This window comes from Rhipicephalus microplus, chromosome 2 (genome assembly GCF_043290135.1).
Source record: "Rhipicephalus microplus isolate Deutch F79 chromosome 2, USDA_Rmic, whole genome shotgun sequence".
NCBI lineage: Eukaryota > Metazoa > Arthropoda > Arachnida > Ixodida > Ixodidae > Rhipicephalus > Rhipicephalus microplus.
This window is the reverse complement of record NC_134701.1, coordinates 17427404-17453169: the sequence shown is the minus strand read 5'-3', so window position 1 is coordinate 17453169 and position 25766 is coordinate 17427404. Positions and strand designations below refer to the sequence as shown.

The 25766-nt window shown below is 48.7% G+C and overlaps 1 protein-coding gene and 2 non-coding genes across 5 annotated transcripts in view; all 3 read left to right on the top strand.

Moving 5' to 3' along the window:
- LOC142796175 (uncharacterized) overlaps positions 1 to 25766 on the top strand; it is a 436093-nt gene that overhangs the window by 197421 nt on the left and 212906 nt on the right. The gene's annotated exons all lie outside the window — the stretch shown is intronic.
- TRNAT-CGU (transfer RNA threonine (anticodon CGU)) lies at positions 2055 to 2127 on the top strand. The gene has a single exon. It is a non-coding gene; the product is annotated as a tRNA-Thr (tRNA).
- On the top strand, positions 2511 to 2583 carry TRNAT-CGU (transfer RNA threonine (anticodon CGU)). The gene has a single exon. It is a non-coding gene; the product is annotated as a tRNA-Thr (tRNA).

The following is a 25766-nucleotide window of genomic DNA, read 5'->3' as shown; positions in this document are numbered from 1 at the left end:
GAGCCCATGCGTATTACGGCCACGAAGTGGTAGCATGGTGTCCATTGGGTGGTGCCCTGGTACCACAGAGGAGGCATGAACGCCATCTACTGATGGTCCGATGGGCAGCTGAAGCAGCAGCCGGATTGTTTACTCCATCGCCAAAGAAGCATGAACGGCGTTCCTGGATGGAGACACCTGCACTGCCGACGAACCACGAAGACACGTACCGGTAGCTTCCCGCAGAGGGTTCACTTGTCGGCTTGCGCTAACGGCAGAATCCATAGCCACGGACGCGTGGACGGCGTCCCTTTTGAAATGGTACCGGTAAAGTGTACTGCAGCCGCCGATGAGGCCTCGACGCCGTCCCCGAATGGTGGTGGCAGGGGCGGCAGGTGAACAGCTGCCGAGGAGGTCTTGACGCCGTGTTTAAGCGGCGCTTATCGCGGCCGTCCTGGATGACGAAGCCGGGACGTAAGACTTCTTTGTCAACTGCGCCACTTTGATGTACTAGACAGAGAACAAGAGACAACACCCGATCCTGGGCCAGCTGTTCCTATTCTGACTTCGTTCTTCTCTTCCTCCTAGCTATCAGCGCGCCGAAGCCCCAGTGTCTTTCTTAGTCATGACAATATATATATATATATATATATATATATATATATATATATATATATATATATATATATATAAATATATATATATATATATATATAGAGAGAGAGAGAGAGAGAGAGAGAGAGAGGCATGGTGGTTGAGTGGCCGTAGTGTTGCATAAAGTCAAGTCGATCCTCCGTGAGTGGTCACAACGTGGTTTATTTCGACGTATCGATTTCGGCCTAGAGTCTCGCCTTCATCAGGATCTAGGCCAGACATCAGGATGAAGGCCAGACTCTAGGCCGAAACGTCGAAATAAACCACGTTGTGACCGCTCACGGAGGATCTACTTGAATATAAATATATATATATATATATATATATATATATATATATATATATATATATATATATATATATATATATATATATATATATATATATATAAGGGAAAGAAGTGTATACCTAAGGGCTCGTTTTTCCGTGTTTTAACACAATATTAATGAGATATAACAGGCGGTAATGCCAAGGAATGTACAGGGGAAGTTATTAAAACCAATAGAATGTAAATAAGAAGAAAGAAAAGTGGATGAAAAAATTACAAACAGTGAGCAGGAATCGAACCTACGACCTTCGAATTACGCGTTCGATGCTCTAACCACTGAGCTATCACAGCGGCCCTCCCTCCATCCACTTTTTTGGGTTTTATCTGTGAATTTAGAGGTAGGAGCGACAGTCAGCGCCATCTATAAGCCAAACGACGAGTGTGAGAACACTCTTATGCGCATGTTTGGCGTCACGTAGCACGTGAACTTATTATGAGCGGGCAGCTGATTAATTGTCCCTCTTATACAACCCAAACACGCCAAGTCTGCCAGTACGAGACCCTCGTTCAATGAAATAAGGGAAAGAAGTGTATACCTAAGGGCTCGTTTTTCCGTGTTTTAACACAATATTAATGAGATATAACAGACAGTAATGCCAAGGAATGTACAGGGGAAGGTATTAAAACCAATAGAATGTAAATAAGAAGAAAGAAAAGTGGATGAAAAAATTACCAACTGTGATCAGGAATCGAACCTACGACCTTCGAATTACGCGTTCGATGCTCTAACCACTGAGCTATCACAGCGGCCCTCCCTCCATCCACTTTTTTGGGTTTTATCTGTGAATTTAGAGGTAGGAGCGACAGTCAGCGCCATCTATAAGCCAAACGACGAGTGTGAGAACACTCTTATGCGCATGTTTGGCGTCACGTAGCACGTGAACTTATTATGAGCGGGCAGCTGATTAATTGGGTTGTATAAGAGGGACAATTATTTAGCTGCCCGCTCATAATAAGTTCACGTGCTACGTGACGCCAAACATGCGCATAAGAGTGTTCTCACACTCGTCGTTTGGCTTATAGATGTCGCTGACTGTCGCTCCTACCTCTAAATTCACAGATAAAACCCAAAAAAGTGGATGGAGGGAGGGCCGCTGTGATAGCTCAGTGGTTAGAGCATCGAACGCGTAATTCGAAGGTCGTAGGTTCGATTCCTGCTCACAGTTGGTAATTTTTTCATCCACTTTTATTTCTTCTTATTTACATTCTATTGGTTTTAATAACTTCCCCTGTACACTCCTTGGCATTACTGTCTGTTATATCTCATTAATATTGTGTTAAAACACGGAAAAACGAGCCCTTAGGTATACACTTCTTTCCCTTATTTCATTGAACGAGGGTCTCGTACTGGCAGACTTGGCGTGTTCGGGTTGTATAAGAGGGACAATTAATCAGCTGCCCGCTCATAATAAGTTCACGTGCTACGTGACGCCAAACATGCGCATAAGAGTGTTCTCACACTCGTCGTTTGGCTTATAGATGGCGCTGACTGTCGCTCCTACCTCTAAATTCACAGATAAAACCCAAAAAAGTGGATGGAGGGAGGGCCGCTGTGATAGCTCAGTGGTTAGAGCATCGAACGCGTAATTCGAAGGTCGTAGGTTCGATTCCTGCTCACAGTTGGTAATTTTTTCATCCACTTTTCTTTCTTCTTATTTACATTCTATTGGTTTTAATAACTTCCCCTGTACATTCCTTGGCATTACTGTCTGTTATATCTCATTAATATTGTGTTAAAACACGGAAAAACGAGCCCTTAGGTATACACTTCTTTCCCTTATTTCATCGAACGAGGGTCTCGTACTGGCAGACTTGGCGTGTTTGGGTTGTATAAGAGGGACAATTAATCAGCTGCCCGCTCATAATAAGTTCACGTGCTACGTGACGCCAAACATGCGCATAAGAGTGTTCTCACACTCGTCGTTTGGCTTATAGATGGCGCTGACTGTCGCTCCTACCTCTAAATTCACAGATAAAACCCAAAAAAGTGGATGGAGGGAGGGCCGCTGTGATAGCTCAGTGGTTAGAGCATCGAACGCGTAATTCGAAGGTCGTAGGGTCGATTCCTGCTCACAGTTGGTAATTTTTTCATCCACTTTTCTTTCTTCTTATTTACATTCTATTGGTTTTAATAACTTCCCCTGTACATTCCTTGGCATTACTGTCTGTTATATCTCATATATATATATATATATATATATATATATATATATATATATATATATATATATATATATATATATATATATATTGTAAGACGGCGTCCAGGACCCTCAAGACTCTTCTTTATTATTTTTTCGAGTATGTGCACCACAACCTAAACTGGAGTGGTGAAGATGATTATGTACGGATGAAAAGATAGGACGCGTAAATAATGCTCACACTTATTTCCCCGCGCACTTGAGCGGCCAGCCTGGCGCAAACTTAGGTTAAAAAGGTACGGCAAACAAAAGGTTTTAAGACGTGAAACATGTGCTATCTCAGAGGCACAGTAACGACGATCTGAGCAGCCATCGACGGGAGTGACAAGGTAATTGACAGGAGATATTCGTTCACAAACAACGTAAGGTGCGAGAAAGCGTGACTGAAATTTTTCACACAATCCTGGTCTACAAACAGGCGTCCAAAGTAGTACTTTATCTCCAGAACGGAAAGTGACGTCTCGACGAAAGATGTCATAGTGTTGCTTGCAGTCTTGTTTACTTGCCTCCGTGTTAAGTTGAGCATGCTGCCGTGTGTTAGTGAGCCTGAAGATGAAATGTTCGGGCGTAGTCGTGGGTGTTTTTGTCGTTACATTGACGAAAGAGGCGTCAATGGGAAATGTCGGCGCACGACCGTAGACTAGGAAAGAAGGTGAATAGTTGGTGGTTCGTTGAACAGTGGCGTTGTGGGCGAACGTTACCAATGACAAAATTTTGTTCTAGTTATTGTGGTTCGGTTCGATGTACATGGATATCATGTCTATCAGAGTCCGGTGGAATCGCTCTGTAAGGCCGTTTGGCTGCGGGTGGTAAACGGAATCGGCCTTATGAAGTGTGCCACAAGTTTTTAGAATTTAATCAAGAGTAGTGAACAGGAACGCCTTGCCTCGGTCGCTCAACAAAGCACGAGGTGCACCACGACGCAACACAATGGCTTCAAAAATAAAAAAGGCGGCAACCTCCGAGGCAGAGCTAGCGCGTAGAGGAGTGGTCTCCGCGTATCGTATGAGGTGGTCGACGGCTGTGACGATCCAGCGGTGGCCCCTGGCGTTACAAGAAGTGGTCCGATGATGTCTATTCCGACAACGGCAAAAGGTGTATCGAGACATGGAATGGGTTGTAATAGGCCAGCAGGAGCTAAAGTTGGTCGTTTCCGGCGTTGACAAAGTGCGCAATAAGCGCCATAATGAGCCAGAAAGCTAGAAAAACCAGGCTGCTCCTAACGCGGTTGTAGGTCTTCGGAAATTATAAGCGTCCTGCTGACGGGTCGTCATGCAATGCTTCGAGAACCTATTTTCGCAGCGAACGGGGACGTTCTGGCACCAACCAATGCCCATCTTCATTGTAAGAATAGCGCTGCAGGACATTGTTCTCTAGCTTTAACTGCTGTAGCTGATGACGTAGTCTGGCATTAGGTGAAGAAGACGAGCCCTTCAAGTATCCGATGATGTGGTTACAGCAGGGGTCGTCACGATGGCACGCGGCAAAATGGGCGCTGCTGTTTGGAGATAGCGACCCAGCAACTGCCAAGAGTGATAATGTGAGCGAAGAGGAATCCGCTCGATCACCGGAGGGGTATTGAGCATGCGTGGTTGGAGATGAAAGTGGTAGAGGGCAGCGAGAGAGAGAGAGCTGATGCTGTTTGCGAGACCTGCACATTGCTTCAAAATTGTACTCTTGGAAGCGGAGTATCCAGCGACAGAGGTACCCAGGCAAGTTCTTAAGCGAGGACAAGCAGCATAGGGCATGGTGGTCAGTAATCACAGTGAATTGGTGTCTATACAGATAAGGTCGAAATTTCTGGATGTCCCAAACAACAGCGAGACATTCCTGCTCCGCAGGTGTTAGTGCGCTCAAGTGAAGTGTCGTCACGCTGGAGGAGGACAGAACCGGTTCCGTGGCCGCTGACATATGTTTTCGGGAAAGTGGGTGCACTTTCCTGCAACTCTCAACGAAGTGACGGAGGGCGGAGTCTGATGTCAAAACACGCTTAAGGGCTTGGAAAGCACATTCGCAATTGTCAGTTCACGTGACGGCCGTTCTCGACGTCAGAAGCTTGTGTAACGGCCCCGCAATGGCAGCAAAGAGACTGATGAAGCGGCGGAAGTAAGACGGCAGGCCCATGAAACTTTGCAATTGTTTTGATTGCCCGCACGTGGAAACCTAATTACGACAACAACCTTGTCGGGGTAGGGTCGAACGCCATCTTTGCTGACAAGGTGACCTAATACTTTGATGGTTCTGCTGGCGAGGTAACACTTCTTTGTACTGAGATGAAGGTCAGCGTTCAAAATGCGCATTGGAAATTCGTCCAAACGCTTCAGGTGCTAAGGAATAGTAGAAGAATACATTACGATGTCGTCTTAAAAACATAAGCAGGTTGTCCACTTAAGACAACGTAAAACAGACAGTGTCTATCATGCGCTCGAATGCTGCTGGAGGGTTGCATAGGCCAAAATACATGACGGTAAACTTGTAAAGCCCGTCAGGCGTTGCTGGAACGTTGTGGTTTTTGTTTTCGTTTCGCACAACGTGCAGGTACAATTTAGGAGGTCCGAGGAGCCACCTCAGGATACTTCCCGAAGGACGAGTTCGTTTGACACAAACATTTATAGACAACAGCTTCAGACCACCTAACCTCAAATATAATGAGTCCCACCTCTCTCATACAGTCACCAAGAAATACAGAAGCTGCACACTTGGCCCTAAACAAAGGGTCCCAAACACCCAGTTACTATACACAGAGTGCGTCACGGAACGTTAAAGTTGCGTAGGAGCCTCGGCACGAAGCACGGGGCTAATGTCATCGCCCCAGTTGGTGTCGGCGTCGAACAGCCACATGAACCGCAAGAGAAGCAGCCTTCCGAGGCTGCCGGTGGACGCTGCACCAGCTGACGCTGCACAAGCTGACGCTGAATTTCACGCACTGGCCTCGAGTGGAAGTCCCGGCCGGACAGCCTCAACTAAGCTCAAACCCGAGGATCGACAGCTCAGATCTGTGCATGTGCATGGGAACGTCAGCACAGTCTGGTATTCCTGGATCCCCTCAGGTCACCGACCTTGGCTCGGGTCCGAAACCCGACTGCCCTGATGCGTGGCTCATCTTCCTTCCGCCACCGCAGCGACTTTTCTTTTTTTCCCCTCTCGCGCGTGCCTTGAACCATGCCGCGTCTGCGTTGAATTGGCGCTTCAGTGATTTCTTGTTATTCATTAACATTCGGACCAGCTTCTTCTTTCTTGCTGACTTTGAAATTGGTTCATGGCGCACTTGAAATTCCGCTCTCCCCGTTTCAAGTTCCGCACACTTCACCCATTTTCAATTCCGCTCACTCCATCACAGAGCCCCCCCCCCCCTTTTCATTTAGGTTTTTTTTTTCAAAAAAAAAAACTGCTGTCAAGCGTTCTTTGTTCATCCCATTACAGATTCACTGCGTATATGTCCACCTTACAGTCCCGAAGCTCCACCTTGAAACTCTACTATTCAGATGTTTGGCTTTGGCTATGTACTGCAAAGGTTGATGATCTCTTTGCACAATGAAGTGTTTTTCATACAGAAATTGTGACATTTCTGTACAGCCCATACTAGCGTCAGACATTCACGCTCTAATGTGGATTAATTTCTCTCCAGAGGTAGGAGTTGGCGGCCGGCCTAGGATACCGGATGTAAAACCTCGTCATGCTCTTGCATCAACAGCGCGCCGACACAAGAGTCGGAAGCGTCCGTGCGAAGCACAAATACCCGTTCAGGATCGGGACTCTTCACAATTGGTCCTGAAGCCAGTGCTTGCTTTAAGGTTCCAAACGCCGCTCCGTAATGAACATTCCAGCAAATTTTGTTTCTTTCCCTTTTTCTGGTTAACTCTGTTAGAGGCTGGGCTTTCCCCGAGTAATGGGGAATCAAATCTCGGTAGTAGCCAGTCAGTCCAAGAAATGATCGGAGCTGCTTTTTTGTTTCGGGTCTGGGTGCTCTGGCTATCTTGTCAACAGTACCTTCCATGGCCTGGATGTTTCCTCCTCCTAACCGATGTCCGAGGAACACGATGGACGTCATGGCGATGTCGCGATTCTGGGGCTTGATGGTCAGCCCTGCTTTTCTCACTATATGCGAGAATTGCTTTAAATGTCTCTAAGTGATCTTCCAATGTAATTGTGGTGATAAGCACGTCGTCTATGAAATGTATGGCATTTGGGAGATCTTGAAGAAGGGTTCTTATCAATCGTGTGAACACCGCAGATGCGGTCTTTATGCCAAACGGCATGTAGATAAACTGGTAGTGTCCAGTTTGAGTTGAGAAAGCTGTTATCGAATTACGAGTCCTCCAGTGAAACTTGCCAATATACTTTATTCAGGCCAAATTTCGAAAAGTATCTCTTTGTGCCGACTACCGCAAACATTAGGTCCATTCTCGCTATAGGTACTGCATCTGACAACAAAACAATATTTATTCGATAGAAGTCGATGCATGTCCGATAAGTGTTGTCAGGCTTCTTCATAATAACCAACGGAAAGTTGTAAGGGGATTGAGATCGCTCAATTACCCATAATTTCACCATCTTTCGAACCTCATTTTCTACCACTTTTTTCATTGCCAACGGTAACGGGTACTGAGGTGTAGCAATAAGCTCGAAAGTCGTCAACCGTAGTTTACATTCTAATAGGTTGGTCTTTCCTGAATCAGCAGAGAGAGACAGAGAATAAGATGAGGGAAAGGCAGGGAGGTTAACCAGGAAATGGAGCATCCGGTTTGCTACCCTGCACTAGGGGAAGGGGGAATGGGGAAAAATATTGGAAAGAAAGCGAAGAGGGAAATATACGCGCGCAAAAGAGGGGGGGGCTGGGGTGCAGGCTGTGGCAGTGGCCTATACAATGGGCTACTTCCACGCAAAATGTTCAGTAAGGCCTTCACTGATTTTCTGTGAGCACACAAATCATGTCGCATTTCAAGCACTGATTGTTCAGACAAAGGTCTGTCGTGAAGGTGAGCTAACGCAGCAGCTAGTTGCCGTCTTTGGACGCTGTAATGAGGGCAGTGACAGAGAACGTGCACTATAGTTTCATCGCTGCCGCAATGACCGCAATCAGCACTGTCTTCCATGCCGATTCTGAAGGCGAAAGCTTTGGTGAAGGCGACACCAATCCATAGTCGGCAAAGCAACGTTGTCTCGAGTCGAGAGAGTCCAGATGGAGGCCGGAGTCGACGAGACATGCCCAGTCTAATTACTCGCGTGTGCCTTAAGCACTCGGCGTTCCACAGAGATTTTAATTCTGCATTAGCGATTTTTCAGATTGTCATTGCAGCATCAGTCCTTGAATATAGTATAGATTCTTCTACACCATCTTCGTGTGCTGATCGAGCAGCTGCATTGGCATGTTCGTTGCCCAATATGCCGCAGTGACTTGGAAGCCACTGAAACGTGATCCTGTGTCCTTCGTCGAAGAGCTGGTGAAGCTGCTCTCTAACTTCCAGCACTAGTTATTCATGAGGTCCCCGGCGTAAGGCGAATATCAAACACTGTAGTGCGGCCTGAGAGTCCGTGAACACGCTCCATTTCTTGGATTCTCGGTGTTTAATGATTTTAACTGCACTACGCAGAGCAGCAAGTTCCGCAGCTGTCGATGAAGTCTGGTGGGATAACCGAAACTTCACCGTCGTCTTTGTCGTACGAAAGATCACCGACCCTGCAGACCCATGCACTTTGGTTGAAGCGTCAGTATATAGATGCGTATGCTCACTGTACTTCTCATATAACAAGAGAAGAGCAAGCTGCTGTAGCGCTGGAGACGAGAGCCGGGCTTTTGACCCTATGCCTGGAACCGTGAGTTCAACATGTGCATAAGTCATACTCCATGGGGGAGTTGAAATTCTGGATGGAGTTGTATATCCCGTAGGAATGCGTGTGCGATTTGACAAGACTGTCTGGCAAAATGAGGCACGAGGTCGGTCTTCTGGCAGTGAAGCTAGATGATGGGCAGGGGCGCGAGTAGGATGCCTCACGTGTGCTCTGAGCACTTCCATTGTGATATGCGTCTTGAGTGGGTAGTCATTAGTGATCTCGATTGTCTCAGCTGTTGATGAACATTGCGGTAGTCCCAGACAGACTCGCAGAGCCATAGCCTGGATATTTTCGAGAGTCCGAATGCTTGTTCTACAGGTATTGGTCAACACAGGCAAACTGTAGCGCAAATAGCCAAGAAAAAGCGTCTTGTACAACTGCATAATTGCATGTACTGAAGTCCCCAAAGTTTTTCCTCCAAGATACTTGAATAAGTTAGCAAATTCCGTCAGCGTCTTTTTCAAGTGGGCCACATGTGGGCCCCAGCAGGGGTCTCTGCCAATGAATACGCCTAGAAATCTGTGCGCCCTGACATATGGTATGGCTTGGCCATTGATAGATATAGCGTATGGTCTCATTGGCTTTCGACTAAAAGCAATCAATGCGCATTTCGCTGGCCAGATTTTCAGACCCTGTTCCTTGAGGTACACTGATACCAACTTCACAGCTTTCTGAAGTCTTGTGCGTACTTGAGGTCTTGCCAAACCAGATGCCCAGACGCAGATGTCGTCAGCGTACATACATAACATGACCACACTTGGTAGTCGTTCTACAAGACTATTGAGAACGAGGTTGAAGGGGGTTGGACCCAAGACGCCATCTTGCGGAACTCCACGATGCGTTGGGTGTTAGGAGGTTGGATCATGTGCAGCGTTCACAAATAAGGTCCGCCCTTACAAATAACTGCGTATTCAACAATACAGTGTTCCATCTAGGCCCACTGACTCAATGGCTTCCAGGATGGCGTCATGAAGAACGTTGTCGTATGCTCCTTTTACGTCAAGAAACATGGCAGCAGATAGTCGTTTACATGCCTTTTGATGCTGGACATATGTGACGAGATCTATAACATTGTCGAGCGAACATCGGTGACGGCGAAAACCAGCCATGGCGTTCGGATATATCTCATAGTATTCCAAGTACCATTCAAGCCTAGCCAAGATCATTCTCTCCATTACCTTTCCTACGCAACTTGAAAGTGCAATCGGTCGGTAAGAGGTAATGTCCAGGGGAGATTTGCTAGGCTTAAAAATCTGTACCAAGCGGCTAATATTCCATTCTTGCGGAACGACGCTAGCTTGCCAGGAATCGTCGAAGATGTTAAGGAGTGCTTCTTGTGCCCGTTTACCAAGGTTGCACAGCATCCTGTATGAAATGTCGTCCGGGTCAGTTGACGACGACTTATTACATAAGACGAGCGCCGCATCGAGCTCCTGTCATGTAAATGGGAGATCCATGCGCGGGCCCGTGAGTGAGGAACATGATTCACTGTATGTAGGCTTGTGTACGTTGTCTGGCCCACGGTCATAGCACAGAAATCTTCTGCTACCTCAATTTTGTGCCGACGAAGGAAAAGTGCAAGGGATTTGAAAGGAAAGCGCTGCTCAGGAACAGAACGTAGGCCTCACACAATTCTCTCACATCTGAGTCAGTGGTTCACGAGGATCTAAGGACGCACAAAATTTCCTCCATCGTTGGGTGTCTAATTTGTCGAGGTGCCGTTGCATCTTCTTTTGGATGCGCCACGCTATTCGTAGATTGTCTGAGAAATTGGTATGTCGATATCGTCTTTCGGTACGACGGCGGATCGCACAAAATCGCCCCAGCTCGAGGTCAAATTCTGAGCAATTCTAAGAGCATATTATTGTGCGCATAGCCGCATCTGCAGTTTTCTTATTAGCTTGCTGAAGACCATTGGAAAGGCCTCCCTCACAAGCATTTTCACGTTGAGTTTCGAACACAGTCCAATCTATTCTTCGTGTTGTGGTAGAGGAGTACATGTTCGAAAAACCTTTAATCTTCAGGTAAGTGGGAATATTGTCACTTCCGTGTGTTTCAATATCCAAAAACCACTTTACCCGCGTAGCAAGTCGGCGTGAAACAAAGGACAAATAAAGGCAGCTGCTACACTCTAAAAAAAGCGAGTAAAAAGGGTGTCTTTTTGTCCCACAGCAATAATCGTCATCTATATTGCGTTCCATCCTTGCGCTATCACCCCGCGCCCGGCACATTCCGGTCAAGGTTGACATGCCCATTACCAGGGTTACATTGCATTCTCAATAGGAAAGTGGCCAGCGCCGAGTTTTCAAGAAAGGAAGCGCACGCAAGCCTGATGGCGATTATTGTCGTGAGACGAAAAGACACCCTTTTTACTCGATATTTTTTAGAGTGTATATGTGGTGCCTCTCAAAAACGTAGGACTGGCATCATTCAGAAGGACGAGAACATGGCTGGAAACCAATGATGCTAGCCGTCGTCCCGTTGAATTTAGCCCTGAGCTTACCCAGATGGAACGATGCGCATTGAAATCCCCCGTGATAACCCACGGACCCGGATGTGCCCTTAATATGCCACCTCGTTTGTTGGTGTCAAATTGACTTGATGGGAATATTGTGAGCGCTGACTATGTACTTCATCTTCATCTGTATGACCAAACCATTGTAGTGATCATCATCGTATGTCACGCGGGCTGGCTCTCTGGCTCGTGCGTGTGGATTAAAGAAGGATAACCTGGTTGCTGCCGTACCGGACGCGGTCTCATAAGTGGTGGAGCGTGCTTTGGTTCCCACGTCCTCCTGCTCTACCCGTCACCCCTGGAGCTCCGGTCTGGTCGACGGTTGTGCCCTCAAGCAACAGCAATGGCAGAACCCAACCCGCCCACTGCTGCAACAGCTCCTTCTCAGCCACTTAGGCTTCACTACACCGTGAGTACCTCTCATCGAGACCCTCCGGTATTTTCCGGCCTTCGCAACGAAGACGTCGAAGAATGGCTCGACAGTTATGATCGAACCAGCGTTTGTAATTATTGGGACGAGGCGCACAAACTGCGCTACGTTCCTTTTTACCTCGATGGCGCCGCTAAAACCTGGTATTACAACCACGAGAGCGACTTCTCCAATTGCTCGGGGTTCACGGGGCATCTCCGTCAGGTATTTGGCACGTCTGCAGGATGTTCTGTAGTAGCGAAACAGAAGCTCGCAACCCGCATTCAAGGGGACGACGAATCGTATACGTCCTACATTGAAGATATTCTGGCTCTCTGTCGCCGAGCACAAAATGACATGACGGAGGCCGATCGCGTCCGACATCTACTGAAAGGCATCAACTCTGTGGCCTTCAATGCTCTCGTGATTCAGAACCCGACTACCGTCCGGGACGTCATCACTACATGCCAACGCCTGGACGCGCTTCATTCCATGCGCCTCCCACACGCCTCCTGCGACGCTCGCTTTACCAAAGAGCATGAATTGCGGGCCCTTATCCGCACAATTGTCAGAGAAGAACTTCACGGCCTTATTCCAGGCAACCCTACCGTTGCGTCTGTCCACACACCTCCTCCCAACCTGCGAGAGATAATCAAGGACGAACTGGCATCAATGACAAGCGCTGCACATGCCCCGTCTCCTGTGCGCTTCCCAGTGCCTTCGTACGCAGAAGTTGCATCGCGGGTCCCTGCACCAGTTCCAACCGTGCCTGCGGACGTCGGATGCGACCATGTGGCTGCGATGACAACGCAAGCGCCAAGGCCACGCCACTATTCTACATGGCGTCCTCCCCGCCCCATCTGCTTCTACTGTGGCATAAGGGGTCATATATCCCGTTTCTGCCACCGCCGTCAGCAGGATGAACGACGTGGTTACTCAGCTTACGAGAGAGACTTTTCCCCGAGACCCGATGAATACGATCCCGCACCGTATCCATCCACCTTCCGTCAGTCGCCCTCCCCTCCATGGTCTCATGCTGGTCCTCATCCTTCTCGTTCATCTCGCCGCCGTTCTCCGTCACCGTTTCGGCGTACGTCATCACCCTTGCGTCCCGCTCCGATCTCTCGGGACTCGGAAAACTAGAAGGTGCAGTTTTTGGAGGGGAAACTGCTTGTCGTCGGAACGCTACAACTCCTCCGTTTCGTCCAGCTAATTTACTGCCTGTTTCTGTGGAAGGTGTTTTTGTTGACGCCCTTATAGACACTGGAGCCGCAATTTCGGTAATTGATCGTGAATTGTGTTTTCGCCTGCGTAAAGTGCAAACTCCTTATGCCGGTCCCATGTTATGCGGTGCTAATGACAGTCCAATTCGCCCGACCGGGTTGTGCACTGCTCGTATTCTCATCAATGGAATCCGTCATCACATACAATTGGCTGTGCTGTCTTCGTGCGCTCATCAGATAATCTTAGGCTGGGACTTCTTGTCAGCGGCGTCTGCTGTAATTTCGTGTGGTCGGCCCCTCGTTCGTATTACGGACACTGAGCTTTCTTCTGCTGCTTACCTTTCGTCGCCCAACCTTGTGACAGCTGCGGATTCCCTCCTGCCTCCCGGACGAGAACGTGTCCTTAAGATCAAGTCACGTAACATTCTAGATGGTGACGCTCTGGTTGCTTCTTGCCAGCGCTGCATTTTTCGAGGGATCACCATCGCATCTTGTTTAGAGCGGTTCTCCCGTGGTTATGCAAGCATCACGGCCTGCAACACGACGCCAGAACCACTCCTTTTGCCTGAGGGGACCACTGTTGCCAGCATTACCGAAGAAGCACCGCTTTGTGTCGTCACTGGTTCATCTGCTTCGTCATTCTCAAAGTGTATGCCAGCGGAAGATGCATTTCCTGCTCTCAAGGCCACTTTGTGTGAACATCTCAACCCAACGCAAAATGATGCCTTACTAGCGTTATTACTGAAGCACAAAACTTGCTTTGAGGTTTGTTCCGATGGTCTGGGTCAAACAACAGTGACCGCCCATCGTATCGACACCGACGGATCCCGTGTGATTCGCCGCCGCCCTTACCGTGTGTCGGCTTCTGAGCGCAAGCTTATAGAACAACAAGTCAACGACATGCTCGCGCGCAACGTCATCAGGCCTTCGACAAGCGCATGGTCTTCGCCTGTCGTACTAGTGAAAAAAAAAGGATGGCTCGGTACGGTTTTGCATTGATTACAGATCACTCAACAAAATCACTCGTAAGGACGTCTACCCAATGCCTCGCATTGACGACGCTCTTGATACTTTACAAGGTGCCGAGTACTTTTCAAGTCTCGACTTGCGCTCCGGTTATTGGCAGATTCCAATGCACGAGTCTGATAAAGAGAAGACTGCGTTTGCTACGCCAGATGGGCTCTTTGAATTCAATGTAATGCCTTTCGGCCTGTGCAATGCCCCAGCCACATTCGAACGGATGATAGACACGGTACTGCGGGGATTAAAATGGAAGACCTGCCTTTGCTACCTGGACGACATTGTCATTTTTTTGTCGAGCTTCTCACAGCACCTGGAACGGCTAGACGAAGTCCTCACGTGTTTAGCTAAGGCCGGTCTCCAGCTCAACACTAAGTGTCGGTTTGCCAGTCACAGCATCAAGGTATTAGGTCATGTCGTCAGTAAACATGGCGTTGAGCCCGATCCCGACAAGGTTGCCGCGGTGCTGCACTTTCCTACACCAACCACACAGAAAGACCTCCGCAGCTTCCTTGGCTTAGCGTCGTATTTCCGCCGCTTTGTACGTGATTTCGCTACTATTGCGGCTCCTCTGCACAAACTTCTGACCACGAGCGCACCCTTTGTCTGGTCGGATGACTGCGAAGCCGCTTTTCACACCCTCAAGCGATGCCTCACATCACGGCCAGTGCTTCGCCATTTCGACCCTGCAGCACCTACTGTGCTACACACTGACGCAAGTGGACTTGGCATCGGTGCTGTCCTTCTTCAGCGGAACCACGCTTCCGAAGAACAAGTCGTGGCCTACGCGAGCCGTACTCTGTCACATGCTGAGCGAAACTAAAGCATCACTGAGCAAGAATGTCTCGCCATCGTGTGGTCCATACAAAAGTTTCGTCCTTACTTATACGGCCGGCATTTCACAATAGTGACTGACCATCATGCTCTGTGTTGGTTATCGTCTCTCAAAAATTTGTCGGGACGCCTTGGCCGTTGGGTACTACGATTACAAGAGTATGACTACAGCGTCACATATAGGTCGGGCCGTGAGCACCAAGATGCCGACGCTTTGTCCCGTTGCCCGCTCTCGCAAAGCGCCGAAGTGTCACCTTCCATCTGCTCGTCACCGCCTGCCAAAGTGACCAAACAGACGGCTGCTCCTTCGAAACAGTTAGTTGCCTCGGCGGACCTTCTTTCGTCCACAGATCTCGCCTCGCTCCAACATGCCGATACCTACTGCCGCACAATCATCGCTCGGCTCACTGGCTTATCGCGTGCTCCAAACAGCCGCCTAAGACGACAGCTTGCCCGTTTCAAGCTTCAAGAGGGAACGTTATGTCGGCAAATTTACCATCCTCTCGGTAACCAATGGGTTCCCGTCATTCCTCGCTCACTTCGTCTGGAAGTTCTACAAGCGTTTCATGACGATGCGACAGCTGGCCACTTAGGGTTCCACAAGACCTACGACCGCCTCAGGACTCGCTGCTTTTGGCCTGGCCTCTCCACTTCTGTCGCCAAGTACGTCGCTTCCTGCGCGTCATGCCAGCACCGAAAACGTACCACGTCTCTTCCCGCGGGGCCACTGCAACCACTTCCGTGCCCGTCCACTCCCTTTGAATTTGTGGGCATAGACTTATACGGACCTCTTCCGCTTACGCCAGCCGGTCACCGCTGGATTGTTACTGCCGTAGACCACCTCACTCGCTACGCGGAGACGGCAGCTCTTTCATCTGGTGCTACCTCTGAAGTAGCCGATTTTTTCCTTCGCGCCATTATTTTACGACATGGCGCACCGCGTGTGCTCCTTAGTGACCGTGGCAAGACATTTCTTTCACATGTCCTTGCTGAAGTCTTAAAGGCCTCTAACACCATCCACAAGACCACATCAGCGTATCACCCAGAAACTAATGGTCTGACTGAGCGTTTTCACCGAACTTTGTCCGACATGATCTCTATGTACGTGCAACCAGATCACAAAAACTGGGACACAATACTTCCTTTTGTCACGTTCGCATATAACACTGCCATACAGCGTACAACGAATTTCAGCCCTTTTTTTCTCGTGTATGGCCGTGTACCGACTTTTGTTCTGGACACCACCTTTTTGTCCACATCTTCCAATTCATCTTCATCTCTCCCGGAAGAGTTCGCCGCTCGCGTCGCCCGCTGCCGTGAAATCGCCCGCGCCAACACTGCTACCATTCAGGACAAGAGAAAAATCGACATTGATGCGAAGCGTCGAGTTGTTGTGTTCCGCCCAGGCGACAAAGTCCTTTTGTGGACACCTGTTCGTGTACCTGGGCTCTGCGAAAAATTTCTTCACCGGTATCTCGGTCCATACACCCTCCTGGAACGAACATCTGAAGTCAACTATCGCGTTGCTCCTGTCAACGCGGCTTCTGATCGTCGTCGCCGCCACACCGAGATCGCCCACGTCTCTCGACTGAAACGATATATTCGGCGTCCCAATCCTTTCTAACTTGCTGCCCTCTTTCGCGAAGGGGGGAAAATAGTGTGAGCGCTGACTATGTACTTCATCTTCATCTGTATGACCAAACCATTGTAGTGATCATCATCGTATGTCACGCGGGCTGGCTCTCTGGCTCGTGCGTGTGGATTAAAGAAGAATAACCTGGTTGCTGCCGTACCGGACGCGGTCTCATAATATATACACTCAGAAGTGTGAATGTCACCTTCCCTTTTTTAACAGACAAGCACACATACTGATTGCCGTCGTGAGGTTGTACTGGCTAGACGACGTAAGTAAGCTCCCGGCGAATAAACACAACAAACTTGCTACTCTCGATGTCACTTGAGGAGAAAAATGACTCGTAGTTGGATAGTCTGATTGGGTGCGATAATTTTGGTTCACATATAATCATGATAGGAAATCGGTACAGATGAACGAACTGGTGAAAATCAGATATGCGAGATCTCAGTCCTTTTGCGTTCCACTGAAAAATCAACGATTCTGTGACCTTCTGTCAGAACGACTTGTGATTGTCGGCCATGGCTCTACTGGAGGCTTTCAAGGACCGTGCTCAACGCGTCCTGAACCTGTAGGCCGCTCCTAGAAGTTGGCGTATCAATGCTTGTCAGAAAACTTCTGATGACACTTACAATAAATCGCAGCATAGGAATAACTTGACGATCTGCTGTTGGAGCCTCGTCAACAGCAGCATTGGCTTTCACTGGGAGCAGACAGCGGGAAAGCTGCTCAGAAGGACGTGCGTTAGCAAGCACCGACCAGTCTTCAGGAGAGGGAGGCTTCGCCGGTGGAGGTATTCTTGTATCTCTGGCTTTCTACTAGATGTTTATGGTGGTGTAGACCTAAGTGGTGCATGAATATCACCATGACTGGAGCGCTTTTGTCGGTGGCGAAGTCGACGCCGGATTTTCTGTGAAGCTTCTCTATGAGTGGAGTTATCCCTGACCATTTTTTTTTCAGGATACCAATTTCTTTCTTGAGTCTTGGGCATTCCTTAGACGTGGCTTCATGCGTACCTCGACAATTGCCACACCTATAAGTTGTTGCACAACAGGTGTCTACCTTGTGCAACTCCGCGCACTTGGGGCATACGGTAGAGTTCGCACAGACGTCCTTGACATGGCCGACCTTGAAACACTTGTGGCACTGAAGCGGCGTTGGGACAAAATGCCGTACCACATGCCGGAAATGTCCCACCTTGACGTGCGTTGGAATTGAGTCGCCCTAAAGACTATCTTAACGCAGCAGCTGTTCCCGAGGCGGCTTATATGCTTAATGATCACTTCTTCGTACGCCGGTTATATCAGAATGGGTAGATCCGAGTTTGGGATTTCCAAGTCAATGTCGTAAATGACACCTACAGTGCAGGTCCCGGTCGACAGTATGACTGCTCGTACTTTGACATCTTCAAACTCTGTCATCATTCAAAGCTTCTACAGCGTGTCTGCTTGCGTAACCTCCAAAAACACGTCTTGGTATTAAGTCAGAATTTGACGAACTTGCAGTTTCTTGTCTACTTCCAACTCCTCACCAACTGTAATTGTCTTCTCCCTTATCCCTACGCCGCTTATGCATACTGGCAAGGATATATCATCCTCATCCCTTTCCATGACGACGAAGGAGGCTGTTTGGGGAGTGTTTCTGCTAGGCGTTCCTCATGCAAGTTTAACAAGTTAATGTGGATCAATTTAGTTTCGCTTCCCACGTCTAGCCAGTAATCGTGATCTCCTTTTTCCCGTGACCTGGAAAGGTCCCTTCCATTGCATGAGCAACTTATTAGCCGTAGTGCGGAGTAGAAGAAGGGCAAGGTCTACTACTCCTAGCTGACAATTTCTTCTCTTACGGTCGTAATAAATATTCTGGGTTTTACTGGCCCGCCCAATGTTCTTGGGGGCCACTTTTAACGTTTTCTCCAGACAATCTCAGAGATCCAACACGTACCCATACGTGGTCCTAATCTCATCGCCGATGTGTTCCCGCGTTCATACCTCCTTGAGTAAACTGAGGTGCCCTCTGACGTAGTGGCCGTAGATGAGCTCAAACGGTGAAAATTCATACTGCTCTGTGGCGCTTCACGGTAGGCAAATAACAGTGCTGCCAGCAGCCGATCCGAAGGTTTCGACTTCTCCTGGCAAAGCTTCCGCAGTGTCTGTTTTAATGTTCCATTATATCGTTCCACCAAGCCATTACACATCGGATAATATGGCGTCGAGCTTAGGTGCTTGATGGACAATAAATCATTCATCTCTTTCATGAAATGGGAAATAAAGCAGGATGTCTGATCGCATAAAATTTCCCGTGGGAATCCGACTCGTGAAAACATTTCTACAAGACCCTCCGTAGTCCCTCCGTCACGGTTGCTAAATCAACTGATGGCGGAGCCACCGCATCGGGATAACGCGTGCCAAAGTCCACCATGGTTAGTATATATCGCTTTCCGCTTTCTGTAATTGGTTTCAGGGGCCCAATGATGTCTATGGCTACTCTTTTGAAGGGAGTGTCGATTAGAGGCATCTGACCCAGAGGCGCCTTGCCCACTTTGCTTTTTGACTGAGTCCTTTGACAAATTTCGCAGTATCGCACGTACCTCTTCACTTCTTCCTGCACTCTTGGTCAGTAGAAAGATCCCAGCATTCGGTCGATTGTCCTCTTGATACTTTGATGACCTGCCATCAAGCTTTCATAAGTAACTTGAGTATGTGGCTCCTGAGAATGTGTGGAACAACGACCTGCTGTATCGCTTTGCCGGACGATACCTGGTAATGACGATATAGCAGTCCCTTCATACTAAAAAACGAATAATTGGTCAATCCTCTCTCGTAAAATATCTGGCCGATCTTGTTTCTACAAGACTCCACGGTATTATTTTTCGCTTGTGCGTCCTTAAGATATTGTTGGTTTTCTTCCCAGGCCTGTCATTGCACCGTCCCCAAGTACGATGACTAACTAGTTTTCTTGACTCTTTGAAAAAAGACTATCTCGCCACCGTCTTCCTTTTCGTCTAGCCCATTCGAAGTCACACTTTGTTTCGCTTCCCTGTTGATCTCTTTTTCTTTCCATTCCTTGTCCACGTCATGTGGATCACGAGCTCCTGGGAAATTTCAGTATTGACGTCATAGAGTGGGAATGCCACGCACTTCACAGTCACCATGCCACAGAAGTAAGGCGAAAGTATTTTTACCTTTGCTTCCGGGACAGTTAGCCTGCTGCCATCGGATAAGCGTACCAATGTAGTAGACCTCGTGTGCTTCATCTGGCACAAGTGAGCGTCGCACTACTCTCATGTTGCTACCTATGTCCCGTAAAACAGCTACAGTTTCGCCAAACAAAAGGCCTTGCAAAACCGCCACCCGACATCTCGTTCTGCAATACTTCCGATGCAAAAATATTGCCCCGGTAATGTCCTTTTTTTGCCCGTAGTTGGAGTCCTGATCAATGTCTCTCAGTTTTTCCTCTTTGGACAATATACACGAAGTCTTCTCCGGCATGGCGCATTTCCTCTTGCAACCTTGAATATCATGCCCGGTCTTCCTACAATACCTACAATACGGTTGTTTCGACCGATACCGACAATTCGTCACTATGTGACCTGTTTTATGACAAACGAAACACTGCGGCGTCAACTTTGGAGCCGAGATCTCGCTCTTTGAGGCCATAAAGCTCTCTGTTTTTTCTTTCGAAAAACGAAATAGTTCGACTGCGGTTGTGTTTCTAAATATTATCCGCCGCTTCCGGTAACTCCTCCAGCTTACGGCAATTCATTTCCCTCAGGAACAGCGTCAGCTGGTCATGGCACTTGTCTATGAACTGTTCTGCCACTAGGAGGTCACGAACAGCTGAATACACCTTGCCTGTCTTTGACATCTCTACCCACCGGTCAAAGTAAATCATAAGCCTCGTGGCATACTGTTTGCCGGTTTCGCCATCTTGCGACTTGCTGTGGTGGAACTTTTCTCGGTACTTTACAGCGGTGAACCGAAATCATTGCAGCAGTGCCAGCCTAGCTTTGTCATATTCGAGCGCTTCTTCGGGGGACAAGCGACCGAACACCTTTCGAGCTTCACCACTGCGACCGAAACTCAGGGCCGTGGCCCAATTATTCCTGGGCCATTTTTGACCAGTTGCCACGTTCATGAACCTTTTTAGGTATGCGTCGAGGTCGTCCCGGTTCTCGGCAAATGCCGGTATGAATTTATGCGGATTGATTTTGGATAGCCCTTGGACATGTCGACTTCGGTCCTCTACGGCTGGTTCTCAGGTGTTTTCAGTGGCCTCCAATGAAGGGCGTAACTGAATAGTTCTTTGACATTCCTCCTCAAGCTGCCGTTGCAAATCCATCTGTTCCTTCTTTGCCTCTCGCTCCACGGCTCTTTCGTCCCGCGCTCGTTTTTCGCGTTCCTCAACTCATGCTTTCAACTCTTCGCCTTCTAAACCTATACGTAATGCCAAGGCCGTAAATTCTCCCGCACTCATCTTTTAATCTATCTGGGACTCCGGAACCAGGTTTGCAAATATATATATTATATATAATATATACATATATATATATATATATATATATATATATATATATATAAGGGAAAGAAGTGTATACCTAAAGGCTCGTTTTTCCGTGTTTTAACACAATAGTAATGAGATATAACACACAGTAATGCCAAGGAATGTACAGGATAAGTTATTAGAACCAAAGGAATGTAAATAAGAAGAAAGAAAAGTGGATGAAAAAATAACCAGCCGTGAGCAGGAATCAAACCTACGACCTTCGAATAACGCGTTAACATATTAAAAGCAATTGCCGACGACGCCTTTAACCTGTTGATCGTTAAAGGTGGCGCCACCATCGACGAGGTGGTGAATGAATGTCAGCGCTTCGAGCACGCCAAGAACCGTCGTATAACTCACCAGTTTGCGCGCCTGCAGGCCCCCCGGATCTGCAGGCCCCCCGGATCATATCACTCGGATCGTTCGCCGCGAACTCGAAGCAATGGCTCCTACAGCCATCGCTTCAAACGGCCCTCAAGAGAGCGCATCCACCGTCTCCCTCATCCAAGCCGTCGTTCGCCAAGCAAATCTCGGCATCGCGCCTGTTGGCACTGTTCACACTACCGAGACTTCGGCTTCGGTTAACCAGATCCCGGTGTACCCTTCACGCTACCCTTCCCGCTACCGGAACCCTGCTCTACTGTTCTCACGCCAGACACATTGCGCGCTACTGTCGCAATTGTTGGATGTCCCATTCATCCGGGAATGCTGGGACCTGGCGCCGCTTTAAAGAGAACTCTCGTCGGTTTTCTACTCGGTAGAATCCCCAGCTTACTGCTACTAACGTTTAGGCTTGATGGTTCGGCCAGTCGCCATCACCTCAAGGCCGCTGATCTCTCTCGCCGATGATTCCTCGATTCAGGTCCCCTGCACGACCGGGGCCCTCAACCTCGGGAAACTAGACGACGCAGCTCCAGGAGGTGACGCCGCATGAACGACCCGGTCTGCAAATCCTCTGTTGACGATTCCTACACGCCGTAATATTTTGGACCTTTTGGTGGATGGCCTAACCGATACAGCCCTCATAAACACTGGCAAACAAAGTGAAGTCATGAGCGCTGCTCTCTCTATGAAACTGCGAAAAGCGATCACGCCTCCTCTTAAGTGTGCAGTAATGATTGCCGATGGGAGCACATCTACCGTTCTCGGCATGTGCACCTCTCGCGTGTGTATTGCTCGCCGTCAGATCGTCGTATTGTTCACCGTACTTGAGCAGTGCTCACATGACGTGATTCTTGGTCTCGACTTTCTCTCTGCACACTCCGCTCTTATTGACTGCTCGACGGACCTTCTTCAGTTGGAACTGCCTTTTGACGCCGCTGTTGCCCCTGATGCTCAAAGTCGCCTTTGTGCCACCGAGTTCCTGCATCTTCCGCCGCAAGCCGCGACGTACGTGCAGCTCGTGTGTGATCCGCGTGTGCACGTTGGTGAATATGTCGTTTCACCCATTACCGAGGTTGTGCTAAAACATTCCATTGCTGTCCCTCACACCGTCGTGAGAGTACTCCACAACCAGACCTGTTTGTCTCTTTTGAAGTTTGGTTTTCCCCGCATGTGCTGCCTGCTGGTATTAAACTAGGCGTCGTGTCGTCATTGAAAGAGTGTGATATCTCTGAGCTGTCAGCTGAGCAACCTACTCCTCACGTCAACTTGCTCACTGCGCCTAACCTGTCAAGCATTGACATTTCCAAAATGTTAGCGCCAGATCTTCCGCCCTCCGAAGCACGAGACCTCCACCGTCTTTTGACATTCTATGCGGACATATTCGATCTAGACAACCGCTCTTTAGGTCAGACATCAATTGTGACCCGTCACATCAACACTAGTAATGCCAACCCAATACATCGCCGCCCTTATTACCGTGTCTCCGCTGCCGATTGCTCTGTCATCCAGGAAGAGGTTGAGAAAATGCTCGCCAAAGGCGTCCTTGAACAGTAATCTAGTCCGTGGGCATCCCCGGTCGTGCTTGTCAAGAAGAAGGACAACACATGGCGGTTTTGCGTCGATAATGGACATCTCAACAAAGTCACTAAAAAGGGCGTGTACCCTTACCAAGATAGATGATGCCCTTGACTTCCTTCAAGGCGCAAAGTTTTTCTCGTCCATCGAACATCGATCTCGTTATTGGCAGATCGCTGTTGACCCACGAGACCGAGAAAAAAAAACATTTGCAACCCCGATGGGTTATATCAATTTAAAGTAATGCCGTCTGGGAGTCGCAATGCGCCGGCCACCTTTGAGCGCATGATGGATTCCCTTCTGCGTGGCTTCAAATGGTCTACTTGTTTGTGCTACTTGGATGATATAATTGTTTTTTTCACCGATGTTCGCGAGCCATCTTGAGCGACTGTCTAGTATTCTACAAGTATTGCGCAACGCTGGTCTGCAGCTGAACTCCTCGAAATGCCGTTTCGGCCGTCGCGAAATAACTGTACTTGGTCACCTCGTTAATGCATCTGGGGTACAGCCCGACACGGACAAAATTCGCGCAGTGACTCCATTTCCCGTACACCCTTCTGCTAAAAATGTCCGGAGCTTCCTTTGTTTGTGCTCATCTTTCCGCCGCTTCATCCGAAATTTTGCCGATATTTCGCGGCCTCTCACCGAGCTTCTTAAGAAAGACGTCCCATTTACTTAGAATTCACCTCAAAGTGCTGCATTTTCGGCGCTCATTGAGACCCTCACGACTACGCCAATATTAGCCGACTTCGATCAGACCGCACCGACGGAAGTTTGTACTGACGCGAGTGGCCACAGAATTGGTGCTGTTCTAGCTCAGCGTCAGCATGGACGTGAATGCGTCATCGCCTACGCCAGCCGCCTTTCGTCCCCTGCCGAGAAGAAGTATTCCATCACCGAAAGAGAGTGTCTTGCTCTTGTTTGGGCTGTCACTAAATTTCGCCCGTACCTGTTCGGCCGCAGTTTTACTGTTGTAACCAATCATCATGCGCTCTGCTGGCTTTCGTCGCTCAAGTATCCCACGGGACGTCTCGGTCATTAGTCTCTCCGCCTTCAAGAATACACCTTCTCGGTCGTGTGTAAATCTGGTCACCTCAATCAGGACGCGGACTGCCTGTCACGGTATCCAGTGGATCCGCTAGACGCCACAGAGAGAGCTACTGAGGCTTGTGTCTTATCAACATCAGACTTTCTTGATATCGCTTCTGAGCAACGCCGTGACCCGGATTTACTTCCCATCATAGAAGGCCTGAGTTCCGCTACTCCACCCACTTCTCTGAATTTGTATTACCTTTATAAAGGGGCTCTCTACCGCCACAACATGCGCCCTAATGGTCCTGATGCCTTCTCGTCGTGCCTACTCGTTTGCGTGTAGATGTCCTCCGACAGCTTCATGATGAACCTGCCGCTGGTCACCTGGGAGTCACCCGCACTTATGATCACGTCCGGCGCCGTTTTTACTGGCTACGTCTATATCGCTTGGTGCAAAATTATGTCGCCAGCTGCGACCTTTGTCAACGTTGAAAAGGACCAACATCGCTTCCAGCTGGCCTCTTTCACCATATTGAGATCACTGCTGAACCAATCTACCGCGTAGGGCTCGACATTCTCGGGCCATTTCCCACTTCTGCATCCAGGAACAAATGGGTTGCCATGGCGACCGACTACGCGACATGTTACGCGATCACCCGCGCTCTCCCAATCAGCTGTGCTGCCGATGTCACCGACTTTTTAGTGCACGACATTATTTTGCATCACGGTGCTCCTCGACAGCTCGTTACTGACCAAGGCCGATACTTTTTATCTCCCGTAGTCTTGTACGTTCCTGTTCCACGAACCACAAGTTCACCACGGCATACCATCCACAAACTAATGAACTTACTCTTAATCGCACTATCCCCGACATTTTGTCGATGTATGTTTCTCCAGACCACTGCGACTGGGACGCAACATTACACTACGTCACCTTTGCTCACAACTCCTCCAGAAATGACACCGCAGGCTATTCCCCGTTCTACCTTCTTTATGGACGTGAATCCCCTCCCCTCTGCCTCTCGATGCACTCCTTCCCGCTGGTTCAAGCTCCCCTGTCACATACGTCCGCGATGCCATAGAACGAGCTGACGCAGCACGACAGATTGCTCGAGAATGACTCACACTTTCTCAAGCCTCTCAGAAAGATCGGTACGATCGTCACCACCTTGAAGTTTCGTATGCACCCGGTTCACTAGTACTCTTGTGGACCCCCTGTCGTCACATTGGCCTCTCAGCAAAGCTCTTATTTCGCTATGACGGACCATACAAAGTCCTACGCAAGGTCACTAACCTCACCTACGAGATACAGCGAGTCGTCGATGAAGCGCACTCAATGCCTCCACCATCTACTGTTGTGCACGTCGTGAGACTGAATGCCTTATATGTCGCCCAACACTCCGCTTTCGTGACATGCGCCGGATCGGCACTTTAACGCCGCGGCGTAATGCCAGAAGGCAGTAGTGGGATTGGGGCATAAGGTAGAGGATGTCTGCTTGAAATCAAAGACTACGAAGTGGATAAAGACTGGTCCCAGTTCGCCAGTGTGTCAGGCATTGCCATCGCAAGTAAACATCGTAAATATCCGCAATTACACGTTCC